Below are 23,086 nucleotides of genomic sequence, written 5' to 3'. Positions count from 1 at the left end.
GGTGTGTTAAGTACAATTGTGTAAATTAGAGCGGTGTATATTGGAGTGCTGTACAGTGCAGTGGGGCAGAGTGGAATAGCATACCTACAGTGGTGCACAGTGCAATAGGCTACAGTGCAATGACATACACTGGAGTAGCCTAAGCTGTAGTGCCATTCAGTGGAGTAGCGTACAATTAAGTAGTATTTACTGTAATAATGCAGAGTTTACTGGCGTAAAGTCTTGAGACGTACATTGGAGTGGCATATAGTGGAGTAGGGACAGTAGAGTGTTGTACAATTCAATGGGGTTAATTAAAGAAGCGTAGAGTCTAATAACGTACACTGAAGTGTTATTTAGTGTAGTAGTGCATAATGTAGTTTTGTATAGTGAAATAGGATAGAGTACATTGTCGTACACTGCAATGGTGTATAGTGCATTTTAGTGGAATTGAGTGTCATAGAGTGGTGTAGCGTACACTCCAGTAGTGTACCATAAAGTGGGGCATAGTGGAAAAGCATATAGTGGAATAGCGTACAGTGGTTTTGCTTACAGTGGAATCGCCTACAGTTGCAAGCAGTACAGTGTAGGGTTGTCCAATGAACTGGCATACATGAAAGAGTAACAGACTACAATGGTGAACAGTAAAATAGCATAGCGTATAGTCGTGTATACTGGAGTGGTGCACAGTTGAATTGGGTAGAGCAGAGTAAAGTAACGTACAGTGGATTAGCATATAATTTAATTGCATATATTAGAGTATCGTAAAGGGGAGTGGCATACTGTAAATAGCGTACAGTGCAGTGGAAGAAAGTCAAATCTTACACTGGAGTGTCATAAAGTGGAGTATGTAATTGAAATGAAAGGGAACCGTAAAATTATGTGAAAACATGTGAATGTTATATCTGAAAAATATGAATTTTATTATCTAAGTGTTAACCCCTTCCCTGCTCATGACGGAACCGTTCCGTCATGAGCCACGGTTGGCGTGTGCTCATGACGGAACGGTTCCGTCATGACAATCCTGTCGGCGGCCGCTCCGCCTGCGCGGCGCTGTTTCCCCGCCTGTGCGGGGCGACAACGCAAATGGGCGGAGTCATGACGGAACCGTTCCGTCATGAGCACAGCTCAACTGTGGCTCATGACGGAGCGGCTCCGTCATGAGCACAGGCCCACCGCGCTGCCCCCCTACCCCCCCCAGCGCTGCAGCGGAATGTCCGCAGCAGCGAAGGGGTTAATATTCTGGGTGTATATATAAATAGTGTAAGTAATTGTAAACGTATACATTATATGAAGTATAGGTATGTATTGTGCTATGGTATACCATGCAATGTTCACAGTATACCACAGTACATTAAGCTTAGAACTGATGATGTGATTGGTTCATGACTTTGCTTATTAAAGACAGAAATCAGACATGTTGTTTTTCTTACAAAGCTGTATTAATGTATGTTAGACCTGGCACCTTGGTGTGGGTCTCCCTTCCATTTTTTGCTGTTGCCTCATGTGTTTTTGCTGGTGTTAGATGCTTTGGGCACTGTGCCACTGCTATCCAGTGCCACAGTGCAAGTGCTACCTGTTGTAAAATGATGTATGGATTAGTGATTCCATGATTGGATGGTTTGGTTTACTTGTCAGACCTTAGTACAGTGCACCAGGAGTGCCCAGGGCTGGTAATCCAAATGCTGCTAGTGGGCTTGCAGCACTGGTTGTGCCACCCACAGAAGCAGCCTTTTAAAGTGTGTCTAAGGCTTGCAGAACCTGTGTGCAGTCTGGTACTGCCATGCTGACTGGGGAAGTGCACCCACTTGCCAGTCCCTAAACCTTCCCTTTTCTGCATATTAGTCACCCCTATGGTAGGCCCAAGGGCAGGGTGCATTGTGGGTAAAAGGTAGGACAAGCCCTGATGTGTGTGGCATGTCCTAATAGTGAATGACAGCCATTTTCGTTTTTCACTATTGCAAGACTACCTGTTCCCCAAAGGCCAGAACGGGCAGTTTGATTATTACATCTTATAATCCTATCTGACTCAGGGAACATGGTAGAAATTTGAGTTTAGTATGCCTGAACTCAGAATGATACAATACATCTTTTAGTGAAGTTGGTTTTAACAGTCTGTGTTTGAAAATACCACTTTTAGAAAGTAGGTATTTTCTTGTCTAACCATCCAAGCCTGCCTCTGCTAGGTTGTGTATTCGTTGTTTGGAGTTTGAGTGACAGGGGCTGGGGGATTCCAGGAGACAGGGTGAGTCAGCACAGGACTGAATAGAGAGATCTGCATGCAGATGGATGGGAGGAGTTGCACCTGGGACCTGAATAGGGCTGTGCCTTCCCTCCACAATGCTGACTCCACCTCCTGTGGTGCGTCTGATGTCTCTGCCCTGCACTCTGAAAGGAAAGAAGGAGTGTTGTCAACAAAGTGCTCCAGGACCGACCAGAACTGGTTTGGACTAGGCAAAGGCCTCTTTGCCTTCAGAGAAGAAAGACCAACTGAGTATAAATATTGGGACCCAAACCCAAGAACTTTAGATCACTTTGGGAAACAAGAAGAAACCTTTTCTGAGGAGAGGAACCAGAGAGACTGAGGAGAGACTATCCCTAAGCTTGAGGGACTGGCCTGCAGTGGTTGCCTGACTGCCAAAGACAGGAGAAGGAACTTTGTGTACTTTATTCAACTTGTGAAGGATCTCCAAGGGCTTGAGAAAAGAGCTTGCCTCCTGCTGAATTGTCAGGGACAACAGACTTCACCAACCAGCTCCCCAAGGGTTCTTTGGAAGTGCCTGCTGTTTTGCAAGGCTTTCTGAGGGATTGCGTGTCGCAAGGAGCTGGAAGCACGACTCACGAGCAAGAAGCGTGTCGCCAAACTGCTGCTGTCGCTTCACAACGAGAAAGCACCTCGCATCGCCGGAGAAGAGGATCGACATCGCATCAGACGCCACCGGATCACCGGGAAGCGTGTCTCAGGTCCGATCGCAGCTCGCATCATTGTCAACGCGTCTCGCATCACCGGAGAAGAGGATCGACATCGCAGCAGATGCCGCCGCATCACCGAGAAGCGCACCGCAGGGCCTGTTGTGGTCCGCATTATGTCGCATCAAGGAAAAGACGCCATCTTTGTTTCATTGCACCGGATCTTCATCGCATCACAGCGTTGCATGGCGCATCGCCAGGGAAGCGCAGTAAGAAACCGACGCATCACCTTCCATCGCAGAGAAGAACCGACGCAATCCCTACGCAGCAGTAGGGACCCGATGCATCACCGTTCTTGCGTGTAAGGAACCGACGCATCACCTTCCCTGCAACACTTTCGTTGCATAGCGTTACGCATCTTAAGGTACATTGAACTCAAAGTGTCGCATTTTAACATCTAAAGAGAACTAAGCTAATTCTACCATTTTAAGTACAGTATTATGGATTTTTGTTGTTTATGGTCTTGTGATAAGTCTATATAAAGTATACGTATTTTTGATATAAAACTTGTGTGGTGTCCATCTGTAGTGTTGTCACTTGGTTACTGTAAGTGTTCACAAATGCTTTACACACTGCCTCTGAGATAAGCCTGTCTGCTCGTGCCAAGCTACCAAGGGGGTGAGCAGGGGTTATTTTAGGAGTGTACCCCCTTACCCTGACTAGACGCAAGGGCCCCTACTTGGACAAAGGTACCTCTGCCAACTAGAGACCCCCAAATCTAATAATGTACAGACCGCGTTCCACTGACTTGTGGGTTAGGGTGCTACATACAGCTAATTATTACATTTTACCGTAATACCACTTTTATGAAGTAAGAGGTTAATGCTTTTGTTTTGAAAATTGTATACATTAACGACCTATGCATTTTATACCTTAATAACTTTGCCCCCACTAGGGGAATATCCTCACATTTGAGCAGACATCTTCCACTTGTTTAGTTCTGGAAGGAGTAAAAGTTTTGTGGGGTTGCTTGAAGAGTGTGTAAAGGAAAATAGGGGTCCCAAAACGTGCATAAATCAAGTATATTTAAAATGAATTTAAAATTTGCGTTGTGCGAAAACCGGGAGTTGCATTTTGTTTCAATTTGGCAGGATTACATATTATGATGCACACATGTTTAATCTGTGTAGTGCAGGTAAGTAATGTAATTATTTTAAAAGTTTTAATGCATTTAAAGTTAGTATTATTTGTTATTGATGAATTGTTGTGAAATGCAGTGGTACCATGGTGCTTAGTTATCACAAGTCATTAGCTAATCATTGGCTTTACAAAAGTTAAAAGTAGAGATGTTATTTTTGGGTACACTGTCCCAGTGTTGTGCATTACACTTTCTAATGTAGGTATAAGTATTATGTTTGGTACTTTTGCCCTAAGTATTACCATATTAGTAAAGTGTTTATAGGAGTGCAAAATATTTACAACTGTCTACATATCTGTTTTAAAAACTACGAAGAAGAGCTGGAGTACCGGGGTACCCCAAACATTTTTTTTTTTAAGGTTAACATTTTTGTTTATATATATTTCCTTATATTTTATACCAGTGTATGGTGAACAGTATTTTTTTTAAGAATCGTGGTAATTATTATTAATTAATACAGTGTCTTATAGCGCATTTCCAAGATTTTTTTTGAGGGGGGGAATCGCGGTACTCCTGATTTAAAAATCGCCAGTAGATAGTTATAGTTAGGACCGAGTTTCCATAGGAAATCTCAAAATTCTATTTTGAATAACTTTGGCGCCGATTGACGAATCCTCGCAACATTTTCAAAACTAATGGGGCGCTCCGCTCCTACCCTGAAAGTCTCGGGGTGATTCGTCAAGCGGGGGCCGAGAAAAAGGGGGGGTCCCAAAACGCGTTTTCCCCATGGATTTTTCCATTGGGACTTTAGTCACGGCTACAGCCCGAACGGCTGAACAGAATTACGTGAAATTTGGCAGAGAGGTAGCCATAAGGTCCATGAAGTGCCTTTTGCAGGTTTGGTGTAAATCTGTTCAGTATTTCCAGAGAAAATAGCATTTAAATCAATATATATATCTGTACGCGCGCAGCGTGCGCGCTGGGTGCGCGCACCTTGCCGTGCGCGAGCGCAATTCTGATTGGTTGTTAGATCTTAGTAAACATTCGAATCGGTCGAAACCAGGAAGTGTCGGCCGCCATTTTGTCTCTCGCACTCTGAGGGGGTGAAAAACAAATGTGGAGAACGTGAAAAGGGGGCAGGGTAGACAGTTCCTGGCCCCCTAGCCGTGGTCAGGGGGTCCCAGAAGGACCCCCAAGGGCCAAAAAACAATTTATTTTTTTTTCGAAAAATCACCGAGTATGCGCACCCTGCGCGCACCACCCAAACGGAAAAAATTCTGCGAAGTTCACGCAGCGTGCGCGCACTCCGCGATTTATCGAAAAAAAAAATATGTATTTGGCCCTTGGGGGCGAAGCGCTCCGTGCGCGCACGGCAAGAACTTTGTAAAGTGGCCGGGCGGAGCGCTTCGCGCACCGTGTGCCCACCGCGTGCGCATGGTGCGCTAAGCGCACCGTGCGCGCGCCGTGAAAAAGGTTTGTTTAAAAAAATATATTAATAAATACATAACTTAGCATTTAAAAAACCGTACAAATTCACTGAAAAAACCATAGGTTTCACACACGTTATAGTTAGGAATTAGCATTTAAAAAACCTTGCAAATTCACTTAAAAAACCATAGGTTTCACACATGTTATAGTTAGCTGGGCATTTCCCTCGTAAAAAACCAATGAAATTCCCCCGTTATAGTTAGCGCAGGCAACTATAACTCACGCGACCGCAATCCTCTGCTGATGACGTCAGATATTACATCACTGATGACATATGTGTCTTTCTGAAAAAAAAAAAATGTAATATATGTATAGCTAAAGATGAATGGAAGAAGACATGGGTAAATAAGTGTCTAAATACAGTGATGTAATATCTGACGTCATCAGCAGAGGATTGCGGTCGCGTGAGTTATAGTTGCCTGCACTAACTATAACGGGGGAATTTCATTGTTTTTTTACGAGGGAAATGCCCAGCTAACTATAACATGTGTGAAACCTATGGTTTTTTAAGTGAATATATATATATATAGCGAATACAGAACAAGCAGGAACTTCAAGCGCAGACAGAGGCGGAAGGCAAACAGGCAGCAAAACCAACCCAAAAAACAAACAAGGGGCCAATGGCAGAGGAAATGCCCAGAAAGGAATTTTAATTAACCGACTACCAGAATTGATATATATATATAAATGTGTTAGAAGAGAAAACTCAAGTTAAAAAAGTACCTCATCTTGGCAAACAAAGATCAGACGCAACAAATACAATATAAAACAATGAATCAAGCAATACCATCAAATTTATCTCAATCAGATTTACTCCTCCTAAAGGATCTGCAAGAACTGTGGGGGCTTGAGGATACAACATTATCAAGGGAAGGAGAAATAACTGAAAGCTTGGACACTCCAAATATCATTCCAAGTGCAGCAGCAATGGCTACAACAATGCAACCAACACCCTTCAGATCCAAATCAACATTCAATCCCATCACCCCCAGGGACTCTATTGACATATTTCATGAAACAGTTACATCCCAAATCAAACAACTGAATAGGAAAGTTCAGAACAGTAAATTTAAGTACAATAGGCGCAACCAACAATATAATGAACTCATTAAAAGACTGCATGAAGACAATCGAATAGTGATTCGTAACTCCGGTAAAGGAGGTAACATCGTCATATGGTCAAAAAAGGAGTATTTGAAAGAAGCATTCACTTAACTTAATGACAGGACTTGTTACATCAGAAGTAGTGTCTCCAATTTAAAAACTATATACAATGATTTTTATTCAAAACTATTGGCATAGAAAACAAAGGGGCTGATAACGATGCAAGAATAGAAATATTTGAAGAAAGAGAGTCCAACAATATCAACTATCTACTTTATTCCAAAAGTGCACAGGGACCCAATAAAGCCTTCAGGGCGACCAACTATTTCAGCCAGGGATACTCTCTTAGAGCACACCTCCCAGTATGTAGCTTTTTTTCTGCAGGACTATGTGAAATCCTTGCCATCTTACGTACGTGATACAAGTGACTTTTTAAGAAAAATAAGCAATTTTGAACGGAAAAATGACTATCTCTTAATGGCGTGACTTCCCTCTACACCAGTATTCGGCACATTGATGGCATAAAGGCTATGGAACATTACCTCGCGAAAAGACCAGTACAACTAATGAGGCACAACAAAATGTTGGTAGAAATGGTCACATTTTGCTTGAACAATAATGTGTTTATGTTTAATAATGTATTGAACCAACAGACAAAAGGAGTGGCGATGGGGGCCAGCTTCTCCCCCACCTATGCATGTCTTCACATGGGCTGGTGGGAGGAGCTGGTCCTCGGAGCCAAACACAGCCAGTATTTTCACAGCAACATCAGGCTGTGGTTACGGTTCATTGATGATTTGTTTGTGATATGGGAGGGTATGCATGACCAAGCAATAGAATTTGTGAATGCCATTAATGTAAATTATATCAATTTGCATTTCACTGCCACTGTTAGCGAGACCACAGTGAATTTTTTGGACACGCAAGTGTACATTAAGAACAAAAGACTTGAGACCAGGCTTTACCGAAAGGCAACGGCTGGCAATTCAATATTGCACGCCAGCAGCTCTCATCCAAGGCACTTGGTAAATAGTATACCATATGGTGAAATGCTAAGACTCAGACGAGTCAGCAGCAACACTGCAGATTTAAAAGTAGCACAGGCAGCCAGCAAAGTGAGATTCCTGAAGAGAGACTACTCCAACAAAGTCATCAACAGGGCAATTTCAAAATCAATGATGCAGGAAAGGGATGAGCTACTTAAGGACAAACAGTTGAGCCTAACAGGTTGCCCCCAAATACTAGCGGGGGGGGGTGAACCAGAATACAAAAGAGTTTAGGATGATTATGAGTTATATTAGACAACAGAAACACCTGCAATCTATCATTAAACAAAATTGATAGTATGGTATTTATGATTTTATCCAATATTTAACATTTTATGCAATTTTATACTACATCTAATGTGTAATATTGTATATATATTGGAGAATTTTTTATTTATTAGCATTTGTTTGCACTTCGAATCATGGAACTAATATCAATGGGTAGCAAATGAATACAACAAGACTAGAGAGCCCGGTTGGTATTCATTCTTGAATTTGATCAATATAGAGAATATCTCACTGGCTTTTTTACAGCCTAAACATAACAGTGACCATATGGAGTACTCCACCCACAGAGCGATAGTTAGATCTAAGTAACGGAGAATAGTACATATCATGGATTTGAAATTTGCACTATGCACATATCACTTTAGCACTTTTTACACTGCACTTGAGCATTTTACATAAGGCAACCAGGACAGACATGGATACACAAACCCAGTACATAGAGATCCAGGATTGGGGTAAATATAAACATGACACGGATAATGCAAATGTATTTTACAAGAATTCACCCAATATTAATTCATGTTGTTTTTTCCTAATCTATGTAACAAGGGACAATGTATGTTTATTAAAAATGGGCAAGCTTATGCGATAGGACGACAACATGTAATGTGGTTCAAGGTAACTCAATATTTTATTGGTTATTTATTCCTTTGCAATTGCCAGTTTTAACAATATTCTTTTAAAAAATAACTTTTACCATGTATAACTTCAATGTTTGGTTACACAATGAGAGTGTTTACTCTTCTATGTCTGTGGATGCAATTTGCACGTGGTACGCCACACCCTGCACTTGTCACTTTAAAAATAAGGTTGAAGTCACAGTGCCATGTCATGTGATCAAGGCTCGTTTGAGCTAAAATGCGTAATGACGACTATGCAATAAACTGATTCTACACACCTACAAAGTGGTCCGTGTATGGAGGCATCCGAGAGGCAAAGGAATTGCGTGATATATATATATCATGCATGTCAGCAGCTCCCCTTGCTCAAAAGCAATGCCGGCTCCTGCAGGATGCAGGGAGCTGGCGGGAGCGTTGGGGCATTGGAGCTCCCCCCACGGTCCAAATCACAGAGGCCAGGCCCCAGGGGATGGGGTACCCGGGGCCAAAAAAGGCCCGGGAGGGGGGCCACGCGGCCCCCCTCCAATAAAAATGACATTTAAAAAACAAAAAAAAGGAAAAGGCCGGCCCCGGGGGATGGGGTCCCCGGGGCCATAATTGGCCTGAGCTCCATATAAATAAATACATTTAAAAAAAAAGTAAAGTCTGCCATGCCCCGGGGGATAGGGTCCCCGGGGCGAAATTGGCCTTGGGAGGAGGGCCACGCGGCCCCCTTCTGTTTTTTTAAAAAATAGGAGTCCGGTCCTGGGGGATGGGGTCCCCAGGACCCTATCAAAGTAAAAAAAAAAGAGGGGACACACAGCCCCCCTTGTTAAAAAAAAAGAAATTAAAAAAAGCCAGCATCTAGCCAGAGGCCACACCCCCTTTCTCCACCACTCTGCAAACGCGCCCCCTGGCGCATTGTTAGATGGGGAATTAATTCCCCTTGAGTACTGAGGGTCCCTGGGGGCCAATTAGCCAACCAGGTACCTCCAAGATGCGCCACATAGCTGCGTTGCAGAGAGGTGGTCCGAGGTCACGCCCCTTTTTACACCACTCTGCAAACGCGCTTCTTGGTGCACTGTTGGTGGGACAAAGAGGTCCTCTTGTGTCCTGAGGACCTCAGAACATAGAAACTAACACATACTTATGCTCTTATACAATTACTGATACAAGCACACACTCATTCATACAGCCACTCTCACAATCACTCACTCTCACATATAGTCATTTATATACTCCAACACTCTCATATACTGCCTTTCACATATGTAGTTACTCACACATGTACTACTAAGACATCCATTCACTCACCAACACACCCTCACCCACCCATACAGTCCATCACAGATGCACTCTTGAAACCATACACCCTGTGAATCATCGACTCACACATCTATGCACAGTCACACATCCCCCACCTACCCACACAGTCAGGCAGCCAATCAATAACTCATATAGATAACTCATTTAGCTACTCACCAACCCATATAACCCCTTAAACACCAACTGACAGCCATTTACACAGTTTAGTCACTAACCCACGCATTCAGCAAGACACGTTTAATCACTCACTTATACAGACAGTACGCACCTAGTAAATCATCTATTCAGACACTTGTATAACCACTCATTCTTCAATACACCTTGGCATATATATGTATATATATATATATATTCACTTAAAAAACCATAGGTTTCACACACGTTATAGTTAGGAATTAGCATTTAAAAAACCTAGCAAATTCACTTAAAAAACCATAGGTTTCACACATGTTATAGTTAGCTGGACATTTCCCTCGTAAAAAACCAATGAAATTCCCCCGTTATAGTTAGTGCAGGCAACTATAACTCACGCGACCGCAATCCTCTGCTGATGACGTCAGATATTACATCACTGATTACATATGTGTCTTTCTGAAAAATAAATATTTGTAATATATGTATAGCTAAAGATTAATGGAAGAAGACATGGGTAAATAGGTGTCTAAATACAGTGATGTAATATCTGACGCAAATTTTAATGCAAATGCTCAATCTCTAATCCACTGTATTTACTTATTATTTTCTTGATGCTGATTTTCTTTCTCCAAAATGCAAACTTCTTTCAATGGATATAAATAAGGAAAATAAATATCAAACACCATATTGGGCACCAATATAGGCTAAAATGCTTTAGTACAATGAAATAAAACAATTCCAAAATAAAAAATATAGTAAATTGGTAGCATTGTCTATATGCAATCGGTTAGAGCAGCATAGGTGCACGTATGTAGATATATGACACCCCACATATATTAAAATAGAACAGTAATACATTGAGGTGCAATTGATCATATGGCTGCCTTTTGTCATAATCAGACAAACTAGTCATATCTGCTTAATGCAGCAATTGTACATGCATGAATAAACACATCCTCATGATGTCACCAATCAATTATTTGTCATTGTACAAAGTGCAGCTGTGGTATAAAGGGCAAATGCATTCATCTCCTAAAAGCACCAAACAATGATATCTAGTTATACTAATAAAGTACCATTGCAAATTGTCCTAATGGAGTTGCCAATGATTTCTCACTGTATAAAGTGCCACTATAACTCAAAGTGCAAATACATTAGTCTCCTAGAAACACCAAACAATGATGTCTAGTTCTGACAATGAAGTGACATTGCGTATTAAAGTGCCAGTGCATAACTATCCGAAATCAGTTATATTCATAGCCATAGTTGACATACCATATCTTTAGCAAAGTTCAAACCACTGCCAATTCAGGTATAAATGGACTTGTCTCCAAGATCGGTCATATTAACAGCCATAGTTAGCTCATCATATCATTGAAGAAGGTAAAGTGTTGTATGGAAGGATCAAAAAATCCCCAAATAAAGTGCAAGTGATCATGAGCAATACATGTGAGATATGCATATACACGTATGTAAAAAAAACACACGTCTGCATAAAACACATTAATAAGTAAAAAACTTCATGAATCAGAAAACCACCATAACCAATTAAAAGCATGATTGAGTAGATAGCAGCACATAAATCCCAGAATAATCCATAGAGACATAGATATTGTATCAGTGCATTCTCATGGGTTCAATATTGCACAACTTCTACAGTGTCATTGATTCACCAATTTATAAGTACAAAGAATCAAGGAGTCCCTACAAATGTACATGTAGTTCTGCATCAAGATTGTGCCCCCATGGTTTTTTAGTTCCTAATAAAATAATCAATTTGGATTCACAACGTCTCAGTTCCAGTTCTCTATTGACTTTTCAGGAGTGTGCTTTAATATGTTTTATGCAAAATCAACAATTGATGGACAGAATGTAGAACAATGTCATACATTCACCCCAGTACAGAGATCTGAGCCTAAATCCATCGTTTTTTTGCTCACCATGCCGTTCCAGTTTGAACCCAGCCATATGCAAATCAGTCTTGACCCTGTGCCTCATGGGAACAGTCCAGACCGAACTGCCAAGCCAGGTCCTCCCTGGACTGGAAACAAGCATCCTAGGACCGGTTTCTGGCATTTCAGCCGTCTTCAGCCAGGCTTGCTTGATTTTCAGTAGCATGGAGAGCAAGGGACCCACGTCTGGGCATACCCTTTCCACTCGGGGTGACAAATGCAAAATCAACAATTGATGGACAGAATGTAGAACAATGTCATACATTCACCCCAGTACAGAGATCTGGGCCTAAATCCATCGTTTTTTTGCTCACCATGCCGTTCCAGTTTGAACCCAGCCATATGCAAATCAGTCTTGACCCTGTGCCTCATGGGAACAGTCCAGACCGAACTGCCAAGCCAGGTCCTCCCTGGACTGGAAACAAGCATCCTAGGACCGGTTTCTGGCATTTCAGCCGTCTTCAGCCAGGCTTGCTTGATTTTCAGTAGCATGGAGAGCAAGGGACCCACGTCTGGGCATACCCTTTCCACTCGGGGTGACAAATGCAAAATCAACAATTGATGGACAGAATGTAGAACAATGTCATACATTCACCCCAGTACAGAGATCTGGGCCTAAATCCATAGTTTTTTTTGCTCACCATGCCGTTCCAGTTTGAACCCAGCCATATGCAAATCAGTCTTGACCCTGTGCCTCATGGGAGGACCGGACCTGGCAGTTTATGCTGGACTGCTCCCAAAACGATGGATTTAGACCCAGATCTTTGTACTGGGGTGAATGTATGGCATTGTTCAGCATTATATCCATCAATTGTTCTTTTTGCATCTTGCTTCAAAAGTATCATAAGTGGTGTGATTGACTCCAAATGTACAGACTTTACAATTAACATATTTTTTGAAACCCAGGTTCCTATCGGTTAACCAACCAGTCTCATCAGTTTGCAGGTACATGGATACCTTAAAATATCTCCAAGTGACAATGCCTTTCGAAATGTGATGTTGGGATTTTGGGATGTTGACCAAGTGCATCTTTAAGATGATCATCATGCTGTAATATATGCCAATTACAAATTAAAAGGGACCAAATCAAACCATGTTCAGTATTATATTCCATAAAAAATCTATTAGTGTTCTCCTCATTCATATGATCATGTACCAGATCCCTTTAATTTTTTGGTTTCTGATTTAATAGCTATTCTTCTCGGCTTTTTGTCAGTACCCTTTGTTGAGTTTCTATTAGTTCTTTTTCAGGATATCCTCTTTCCAAAAATCTTGGACCATAGCTCTGGCTTAGATTTTGAATAAGGCATCAGTGGAGCAGATTATATGTGCTCTGAGTAACTGGCTGTAAGGTATGGGACTACTATTTCCATGTAGGATGGAGTTACGAGATGTTTTCTTATGAAAAATGGTTGTTTGGATAGATTCATCCGACATCCGTAATTTGACATTCGAAAATTCAATCTCTTGTGCACTCCATTTGGCTGCCATTGGTATATTGAAAGGATTGTTATTGAGCACATCAATATATTCTCTCAAAGGTGCCTCGTCTCCAGCCCATAGAATAAATAAATCATCGATGAAGGGCACCCAGAGCACAATGCTATTCATATATTGCAATTAGCCCATGCCACCTGTTTTCCCAGCAGCCCAAATACATGTTTGCATACGGAGGGATAACATTGTATGTGGTATGTTGAACATATGCCAGTGGTCTAGATCTCATGATATATCAGCACGCCTTAATGCTAAAATGATGTATGATGGACGTATAAAGTGAACTAACATCCATTGTCACGATGAATTAGCTCTTGCATCACGGTATATGATTGATCTTACACAGAAAATCATTGGTATCCTGTATGTAGGATGAAAGGCTTGTGACATAGTGGCACAGAAACAGATTTAAAAATCAAGAGGTATTCTCAAGTAATGAGCCCATCATGCTAACAATGGGCCTCCCCAGAGGATTATAGAGAGATTTGTGTAGTTTAGGGAGACAGTAGATCACTGGTGTCCTTGAGTGATCCACTCTCAGGTATGTGTACTTGTCCAGCGAAAGCAACTCCGTATCCAACCAGCCTTTAAGCATGGTGTGATATTGTCTTTGATATTCCTTAGTGGGATTGATTCTCAGTTCTTGATAATGATCTTTGACTCTCAGTTGTCTGTCCATCTTCTTTGCATATAGACTTTTATCAATCATACCATTTCCACCTTTATCTGAAGGTTTCAGGATGATCGCGTTGTTATTCTTGAGTGCATTTAATTCACGCCAATCACTGGCAGAAAAGTTGTTATGATTCTTTTGGCATGAAGTTCTTCTACGTTTGTTGATATCATCAACCATGAGCTCGTGAAAAACATCAATGAGGTTTCCACTGGGCAGTTGAGGCGTGAATTTGCTGTCTACTTCAAAACCATGCTCAAATGGTGTGATCTGTCGAAAATCCCATAAGATCAATTTGGGAAAACTCAGTATCTTCTTGGAATTAAGGAGGACTGTCAATTGATTCCACCTCATCCAGACTGTGGATGGCCAGTAATTCAGCGATATCAACAATGAAGAACTGCATGGTGGTAATTTTAAAACTCTGGCAACCCACCCAACACAACACTTGGGGGCAGAGTATCCCTAACCTGTCCCCTGCATTTTTTAATAATTATTTTTAGGATATGTGTCCCCAAGTCCTACAATGGCTGTCAACACATCTTTGTTGATGTGGGTGCAGCCTATCAAATCTTATCTCTAGATCCGTCGGCTCCATGGATCCTCCACAGTGTAATATAAACAAACATTTTGAACCTTCATTTCTCAAAAACTGCTGAATGGATTTACACCACATTCAAAAAAGCTTCCTGCCAAAGTTGGTGTAATTCCATTAAGCCGTTTATGTACTATCACTATTCAATTTTAGGGAAAATGTGTTTTGGACCTTTTTTATCAGCCCCCGCTTAACAGATCATCCCAAACCTTTCCAGGAAGGAGCTGAGGTGGATGAACATTTTGTTTTACAAAGGCTTTGTGAAGATGCATCAAAGATGCAAAAGTTATTGGCAAACCAAAATAAATGCTTTTCCTATGGAAACGTGGTTCTAGCGACTGCCACTAGGATATATATATATATATATATATATATATATATATATATATATATAAAAATAGTCCCTCTCTGCTCTTCTCTTGAGCAGAAGAATGAAGGTGCGGACCTCTCTCCTCCGTGAAAAAGTCACAAAGTCCCACAACAGTTAGCGGGTGAAGCAGGTATTTATTAATCCAATCAATAAGTCAATGGCAATCATAGGACAAGTGTCCTCCATGACGCGTTTCGCTCCTCGCAGGGAGCTTGGTCACATGATGCGTCGCAACTTGATGACGAAAATAAATAGAGAGGCAGCACCAAAGTGTAATGAAAATGAAAAACAGACTAATCGGAAATGTCTGGAAATATCCAAAAAACACCCTCAATGCAAGGTCAGTAAATAACAAATGAAGCAAATATATAAATATATACACATGTGAGAAGGTATGCAGGTAGAATAATACCCAAAAGATATAATATATGTAGATAGGTAAATACTTGGCGGTAAACATAATTAATACATAGTGCAAATTAGCCGCCTCAGTGAATACCTAGATATAAGAAAAAACCAACAAAACAAAGACCAATGTCCCGTCATGGTTGATTGCAACCAACTCATAAAATGCAATGAATAATAATTTCATTTGATTTGACCAACTGCGGGTATTCACAAAAAATAAGAACAAAGCATTATTAAGGGGTACACATATATACAATGAGGTAGTTGAATATGAAAGACAAGAGGTTATAGCCACCCATTCCCAGTAAAATGTTGGGACAGGCAAATAACACACTCAAATATAAATAACTAGACCAAAAAATCTAAAAGTGTCACCAATTAAAAAACCACTAAAATATTCCAAAAGGATAAAACAAATGGTGACAAGGTAAAATCTATATAAAAAGATTTCAACAATATCAGTGCAACAATAAAGACTGCTGGACTTCATAAATAGCTAAAATCCCTAGATAAAAAGTAGTCTAGAAAATATTTGGAAAAAATTCATCATTAATAAATAACCATCATGTAAAAAGTACCACTGTAATAAATAGTCTGTACGAAATCTAAAAACTAAGGTGCTAGTGAACAAACAGTGCAAATAGCGCTGTATAATACATAAGATAAAATAAGCAATAGCAGCAAAGCAACAGATGGAAAACAGTCAAGAGTGGAATCGACATGTGCAATATAATATAACGGACAATGACTCTAAAAGATGCCCATGAACTACAAACAGCGATTATAAAAAGTTATGCAAATCTTCATTCATGTTAAGACCATTGGGAACTCTTGTATCGAGAGCAAGTATAAAATGGGACTCCCGTTGTCTTAAAAGCTTGTCACGGTTGCCACCCCGTCCGGGGTTAGCAACTGACCCAATGACTGTAAAATTAAGATCCCTTAATTTGTTATCATGAACGGATTTAAAGTGCCTGGCAACTGGGTAATTCTGATCAGAGTTAACTATAGCTCTTACATGCTGAAGAATGCGCTTGTGCACAGGAAGTTTGGTGCTACCTATATATTCTAGATTGCAAGTGCACTTGAGTTTGTATATAGCATACTCTGTACGGCAGGTTAGGTACTCTTTAATAGCTATCTCATTATCACTAAAAGCTGTTTTATAGTGGGTGCTATTAGTGGCAAAAGTGCATGCTCGACAAGAGTTGCACTTAAAAAAGCCTTTTTTGTCTAGCCAAGTGACTTTAACATTGGGAGCAATCATAGGTCTCACAAGGGCATCTCTCATTGAAGGGGCTTTTCTGAAAGTAATAGACGGGAGACTAGGGAGTACAGGGCCAAGAATGTTGTCTGTAAGAACTATAGGCCATTCTGAATAAATTATCTTACGAATAGCATTTTCTTGGGCACAGAACGTGGTAATCAAGCGTATTTGCTGTAACAGCGGTTCTGAAATTGCAGTGGTATCTTTGGTAACGGACTGCAATAGATCGACCCTAGGTTTACTATTGGCCTTGTTAAGGGCGAGGGTCAAAAGATGAGTTTTATAGCCCCTCTCCAAGAATCTAGCAAAAGCTGCCATCTGACACTCAGTAGAAGCCATTTCAGAACTGCAAATTCTTCGAATACGAAGGAATTCGCCATAAGGTATGCTATTAATCAAATGCCTGGGATGTGCACTAGTTGCGTGGAGAATAGAATTACCAGCAGTTGTTTTTCTATGTAATTTGGTACACAATTTATCATTATCAATGTATACCAGGACATCTAGAAATTCCACAGAAGAACTATCAATGGAAACAGTGAATTTAAGATTTAAATCATTTTCATTGATATCTTTAACAAAAGTCTTAGCATCCTCCTCAGAACCCTTCCAAATCAGGAAAATATCATCAATATACCGCCAATAGTGGACTACATGATTCCACCAGTGCTCGTGAGTGACCATGAGGACATTGCTCTCCCACCAGCCAACATGAAGACATGAGTAACTGGGGGAAAAACAAGCCCCCATGGCCACCCCGCGCACCTGATGGAAGTAGTCATTCTGAAAAAGGAAAAAGTTAGTAGACAGACATAATTCAATCATTTCTAGAAGCATGTTATTATGTTCTAGCATATTGATATCCCTATTACCCAAAAAGGATTTTGTAGCATTCATGCCTTGTTTGTGGTCAATACTAGTATAAAGGGATTCAATGTCCATCACTACTAATAGGTAATCTGAATACCATGCAATATTCCCAACTTTATTTAAAAAATCTGTGGTATCTTTAATAAACGATGGTAGTGAAGTCATGTGGGGCTGCAAGAAAAAGTCAACATATTTTGATAAGTTTTCGTTCATACTGCCCTGTGCAGAAATTATAGGACGGCCAGGGACAGGAACCTTGTTTTTATGGACCTTTGGTAAAAAATACAGCATGGGAGTGATCGGATGGTCAATACATAAAAAGTTCATTTCCTCTTTGGACAGAAGACCAATTCTTTTCCAATGAAGGATTTTCTTGCGAGTTATCTCTTCTGCAGACTTCATTTCAAATTTAGAAGAATGTCTATAACATGAAGTATCCGAGAGATGTCGCTTAGCCTCCGCTAAATAGTCAGAACACGACCATAGTACTATATTGCCTCCCTTATCAGACTTCTTGATAACAAGATTGGAGTTATTCTGCAATTTAGAAATCAAAGCATGGTATTGTTTATTGCGGTAGTCATTTTTACGTGATTGAAAAGGTATCTTCCTGTTTAATGCCTTGAGCTCAGTAATAACACGGTCACTGAAGACATCGACTGCATCTTTGGGCATAAGAGGAAGAAACGTTGAAGTGGGACGAAAAGGACTAGAAGCAGTCTTGGAGCACATGGTATCCGAAATTGCCTTTGTGACTTCCGTGCCCTCAACTTCATTATGGAGATCAATTAGCACCTGTAAATTAGGAATGTCTTTGACCTGTAAAGGTCCCGATGGAGTGCTGATTTTCTTAGTAGAGCCAGAAGTATTGCCTTTGAAAGTGTTCAATTGAAAGTATTTTTTTAATTTTATTTTTCTTACAAACTTGAACAAATCGATTCTGGTTTGGTTATAGGAAAAACGGTGTTTGGGGCAAAAGGAGAGGCCCAAGGAAAGGAGTTGCAGCTCAGATGAGGATAATACTGTGTCTGTTAGATTAATCACGGTGTTTTTCGTGACGCTTGTCATTTCCTCCAGGTTCTTCGCGAATTCCCTCTTGAAAAAGTTTTGGCGGTGCCTGAGCCTTCTCTCCCTCCTGCGTTGGTTGACTGTACCCCTTGCACGAATTGAGGTTTGCGGGGGCGCAAGGCGTACCTCCGGTCCTCGCTCACAAAATTCAGTTCATCTGCTAGAGAAAAGCTAGGGATATTTGATGAAGGAGGCACCGATGTACCTGGTTGAACATCATCCGAATCACTGTTAGTAGTCAGCGATGCTGCATCCGAATCAATATCACTGATTTGGGCCTCATTGCTTGAAGTTATTTGTTTATCACGTGTGGCGCCTCCAGATGGTGCTTGTCTCTTGTAGTTGTCATACTTGCGTGCGAATGTAAAAATTCTGCCAGTAGCGTAATCATTCTGGTCACGTGCAAACTTAAAAGCCTTCCTTTCTTTTATCACTTCCTCATATTTTTTCATTCGTGTGTCAATGTCTAGTTTCCCTTTATTTATCGCCTCAGTTTGACCTGTTGCTTCTAGCAACCCACTAATACGATCAATTTCAGCTAGGAGGGCATTGCGATCAATTTCCGCATATTTGATTAAAATATTAATCATGTTCATTGATGCTTGTAGATTATTAACCGCCCATTCTTGTAGCATATTCGGGTTGGGGTTCTCAAATGTGGGAGCAATAAGCACACGAAGCCCCCTAGGTACTCGATTAGCGTCTCTATATTTTTCTAATGACTTTTTCTCCCACCATTTGGAAAGTTCGTTTTTAAGTAGTTTTTCTAATGTCTTCAATAAAGTCTTCACATCATTCGTTGCTGCAGTATGCTTAGAACTGCTCGGTTCCTTCGTAGATTCAGGAAGATTAAGGAATAGGGCATCCGCCGCTGATTCCCTGTCGCGCATGGCATCGCTGGAAAACATGTTAGTCAAAAATAACGTGGATCCTGCTCCGTTATTTGCAATTATATTCTTTGGAGGAAATCCCGTGACCCGTTGAATCCCTATTCAAGACAACACCAAGCGTCGACGTCTCCTTACCAGTTGTGAGAAATGCAGCTTCCCCGGTCCTCCGACCACACGGACTCAGCAAGCTCACGTCAGCAGGAGAACAGGCGTCAAGGTGAAATCAATAATACAGGGTCGTAAACGGGGGGCACAGCAAAGGCAGGTCTCTTCCGAGCAATACACTGGATGCGTCGAGACGCAGAAAGCTGTAGAAACGCTGTGCCTCAACAAAGACAAACACAGAAGGGTCCGTAAGCTCCGGAAACAGCTCCGCTCCGGTAAAAGGTAGAAATAGAAATAGTCCCTCTCTGCTCTTCTCTTGAGCAGAAGAATGAAGGTGCGGACCTCTCTCCTCCGTGAAAAAGTCACAAAGTCCCACAACAGTTAGCGGGTGAAGCAGGTATTTATTAATCCAATCAATAAGTCAATGGCAATCATAGGACAAGTGTCCTCCATGACGCGTTTCGCTCCTCGCAGGGAGCTTGGTCACATGATGCGTCGCAACTTGATGACGAAAATATATATATATATATATATATGGAAATATATAGTTAGGTCAGCGTTTCTAAAGGAAAGGCATTTTTTTGTTTTGCTAATAACTTTGACGCAATTTGATGAATACTTTGGTGTGGTCCATCAAGTGGGTGCTGAGAAAAAAGGGGGTCCCAAAACAATAAATCCCCATGCCTTTTCCACTGACTTTCTTTTAGAAGCACTACCAAAAAAACTTCCAAACGGAATTACACCAAATTTGACCACAAGCTAGAGCTTGGTGTAAATGAATTTAGTAGTTTATGAGATCGTAAGTCTCTAAAATATTGGTATATCTGGATGATTGGGTTTGAGGGACTCACCTGAGAGCTTCAATTTTGAGAAATAGAAACTTCTGATTCGCCAAGTGGAATTTTTTACCCTTGGGCCATCTTGCTCCCACTGGAGCAAGGTTCTGATTGACTGCCTGCAACATTAGGAAAAATGTTACAGGCAGCCATTACAGGACTCAGGAACTTAGACGCTGCCTTGAGGTTTAGTAAAAAGACAAAATAATAATAAAAGAGTATATGGTAGGCCCTGTGGGGAGCGGGAGGTCAGAGCCCACCACTGGGACACAGTACTTTTCCCTGCCCACAGGACCGCGGGTAGGAAAAGAAGTGTGCTTCCAACCATTGGGAACTACAAAAATGCTCCTACAGGGTGGGACCACACTTCTGTTTCCCTGCCTGCACTCTTGCGGGCAGGGAAACTGTGATCGCTCCTGCATGACAGAAGCGCAGCTGCTCCTGCAGGTGGGAAACTGGCCGGCCTGGTCGGCGAGGCCCCTGGGGCTCCCCTCACCACCCCCAGTTTTATGTTTTTTCACGGAGAGGTGGGCAACGCACCCCCCTCCCTTAATTGCAATGTATTTGGCCCCAGGCGGTTGGGGTTCCCAGGGCCTCCTAAAGCTGCAGGAGGAACCACGCACACCCCGCTATAATTTAAGTATGGCTTTGGGGGATTGGGTATCGAGGGCCTATTGGCGCTTGGGAAGGTTTTTTTTTGCTCCTGCCCTAATAATAATGTATATGGCCCAAGGGACTAGGGTCCTCGCGGCTTATTAAGACTACGGGAGGGAGGTCATGCACCCCCCCCCCCAAGTCTGGCCCTGGTGGATGGGGTCCCTGGGCCACTAGATGCTCAGGGAGGGGGGCCCACACTCCCTTCCCCTTTTAAAAACAAAAGGTTTTAGGGGAAAGGGTCCCCAGGGCCAATAGCGGCTTGGGGAAGAGGGGCTGCATGACCCACTCCCTCGGCGGGGGATCCCAGCAGGAGGTTGGCTGTATGCGAGGTCGATCGCAGAGCCTGGCCAGAGGCCATCCCTACGCTGCGCACAGCCGAAATATGTGCGTGGTGGGGGTTAGCTTTGTGCAGGGTGATAAAATATTACATTGAAAAAAAACTAGAAATTCACTGAGAAAACATAGCCTAAAGCTACATTATAGTTAGGTAAAAAATTCAATGCCAACGTAACACTTTAACCCAAAAAACCCACTGAAATTCCACAGTTATAGTTATGTCTAGTAACTATACCTTGTGACCTAAGGTAGCTATAACTCGTGTGGGTGTGGGTGGGTGTTTTTATACACACACATGCACACACCCACACACAATGACCCCATAACTCATTTTGAAAAACTACTAAGGAAGGCACACTCACACTTTTATCACTACAGAACAAAGGTCAAATTCCATTCCATTTTATTACCACTATACATTAAGCATGATGAGAGAAAAATGCTGTTTACTGCCTCACAAATTGCATTTTACAGTTACTTTAAACTGGTAAACAACTCTTCCAATAGGCAGGAGGAACCCTCAATATGATTTTAGCTGCTGCACAAGGTCTAGGCATAATATCTTTTTTTTTAAAACAAATACGCATGAAAAAAAGCCATGAGATAAACCATATAGGCAAAGTTTAAGAATGCAGTATGCAATTTCTTACTATTGGCGAGGGAGGTATTACATATATGTATGTATATCTGGATAGATAGGTAGATAGATAGGTAGATAGATAGGTAGATAGATAGGTAGATAGATAGGTAGATAGGTAGATAGATAGATAGGTAGGTAGGTAGGTAGGTAGGTAGGTAGGTAGGTAGGTAGGTAGGTAGGTAGGTAGGTAGGTAGGTAGGTAGGTAGGTAGGTAGGTAGGTAGGTAGGTAGGTAGGTAGGTAGGTAGGTAGGTAGGTAGGTAGGTAGGTAGGTAGGTAGATAGGTAGGTAGGTAGGTAGATAGATAGATAGATAGATAGATAGATAGATAGATAGATAGATAGATAGATAGATAGATAGATAGATAGATAGATAGATAGATAGATAGATAGATAGATAGATAGATAGATAGATAGATAGATAGATAGATAGTTGAGGTGACTGATGTACATTTTCATTGATTTATTTTGTTGTTGGTAAGTGCAATTGCTTATGATAGTAGCTAAGTTGATACATGTCGTTGGAAAGCTTCAGTCAGTCTTGGCTATTAATAAAAATTGGCAATCTAGGAATTGCAAATTGCATTTTAGCATTAAAAGCAAGGGAGTGAAAGCATGAAAATGACAAGCTAAACAAAACATCTACATTACCGTTTCATTTGATTGTAATTAAAATACACAGTAAGGCAATGTTTTGTTAACTGTTGGATTTCCTTATATTCTGAGTTTGAGGCCATACTGGGTAAACCATCTACACACACCAGTGTCAAGCAATATTATTTTTACATAATAAATGCATATTTTACAGGATTCACACAACAATTATTTTGGCGAACAGTGCTTTGATTCTTTGAGCGAAACCAGACAATTGGTTTGACTCTGTCTTTGCTCTCCTCAGGAATTTTGTTAAG

At 41.3% G+C, this 23,086-nt stretch overlaps 1 protein-coding gene across 1 annotated transcript in view; it reads right to left on the bottom strand.

Moving 5' to 3' along the window:
- LRRIQ1 (leucine rich repeats and IQ motif containing 1) overlaps positions 1–23,086 on the bottom strand; it is a 1,142,626-nt gene that overhangs the window by 655,981 nt on the left and 463,559 nt on the right. The window lies entirely within an intron of this gene.

The sequence above is a fragment of the Triturus cristatus genome, chromosome 4_1, assembly GCF_964204655.1.
Source record: "Triturus cristatus chromosome 4_1, aTriCri1.1, whole genome shotgun sequence".
Classification (NCBI taxonomy): domain Eukaryota; kingdom Metazoa; phylum Chordata; class Amphibia; order Caudata; family Salamandridae; genus Triturus; species Triturus cristatus.
Note: the sequence above shows the minus strand (reverse complement) of the source record. Positions and strands in the feature narration are given on the sequence as shown.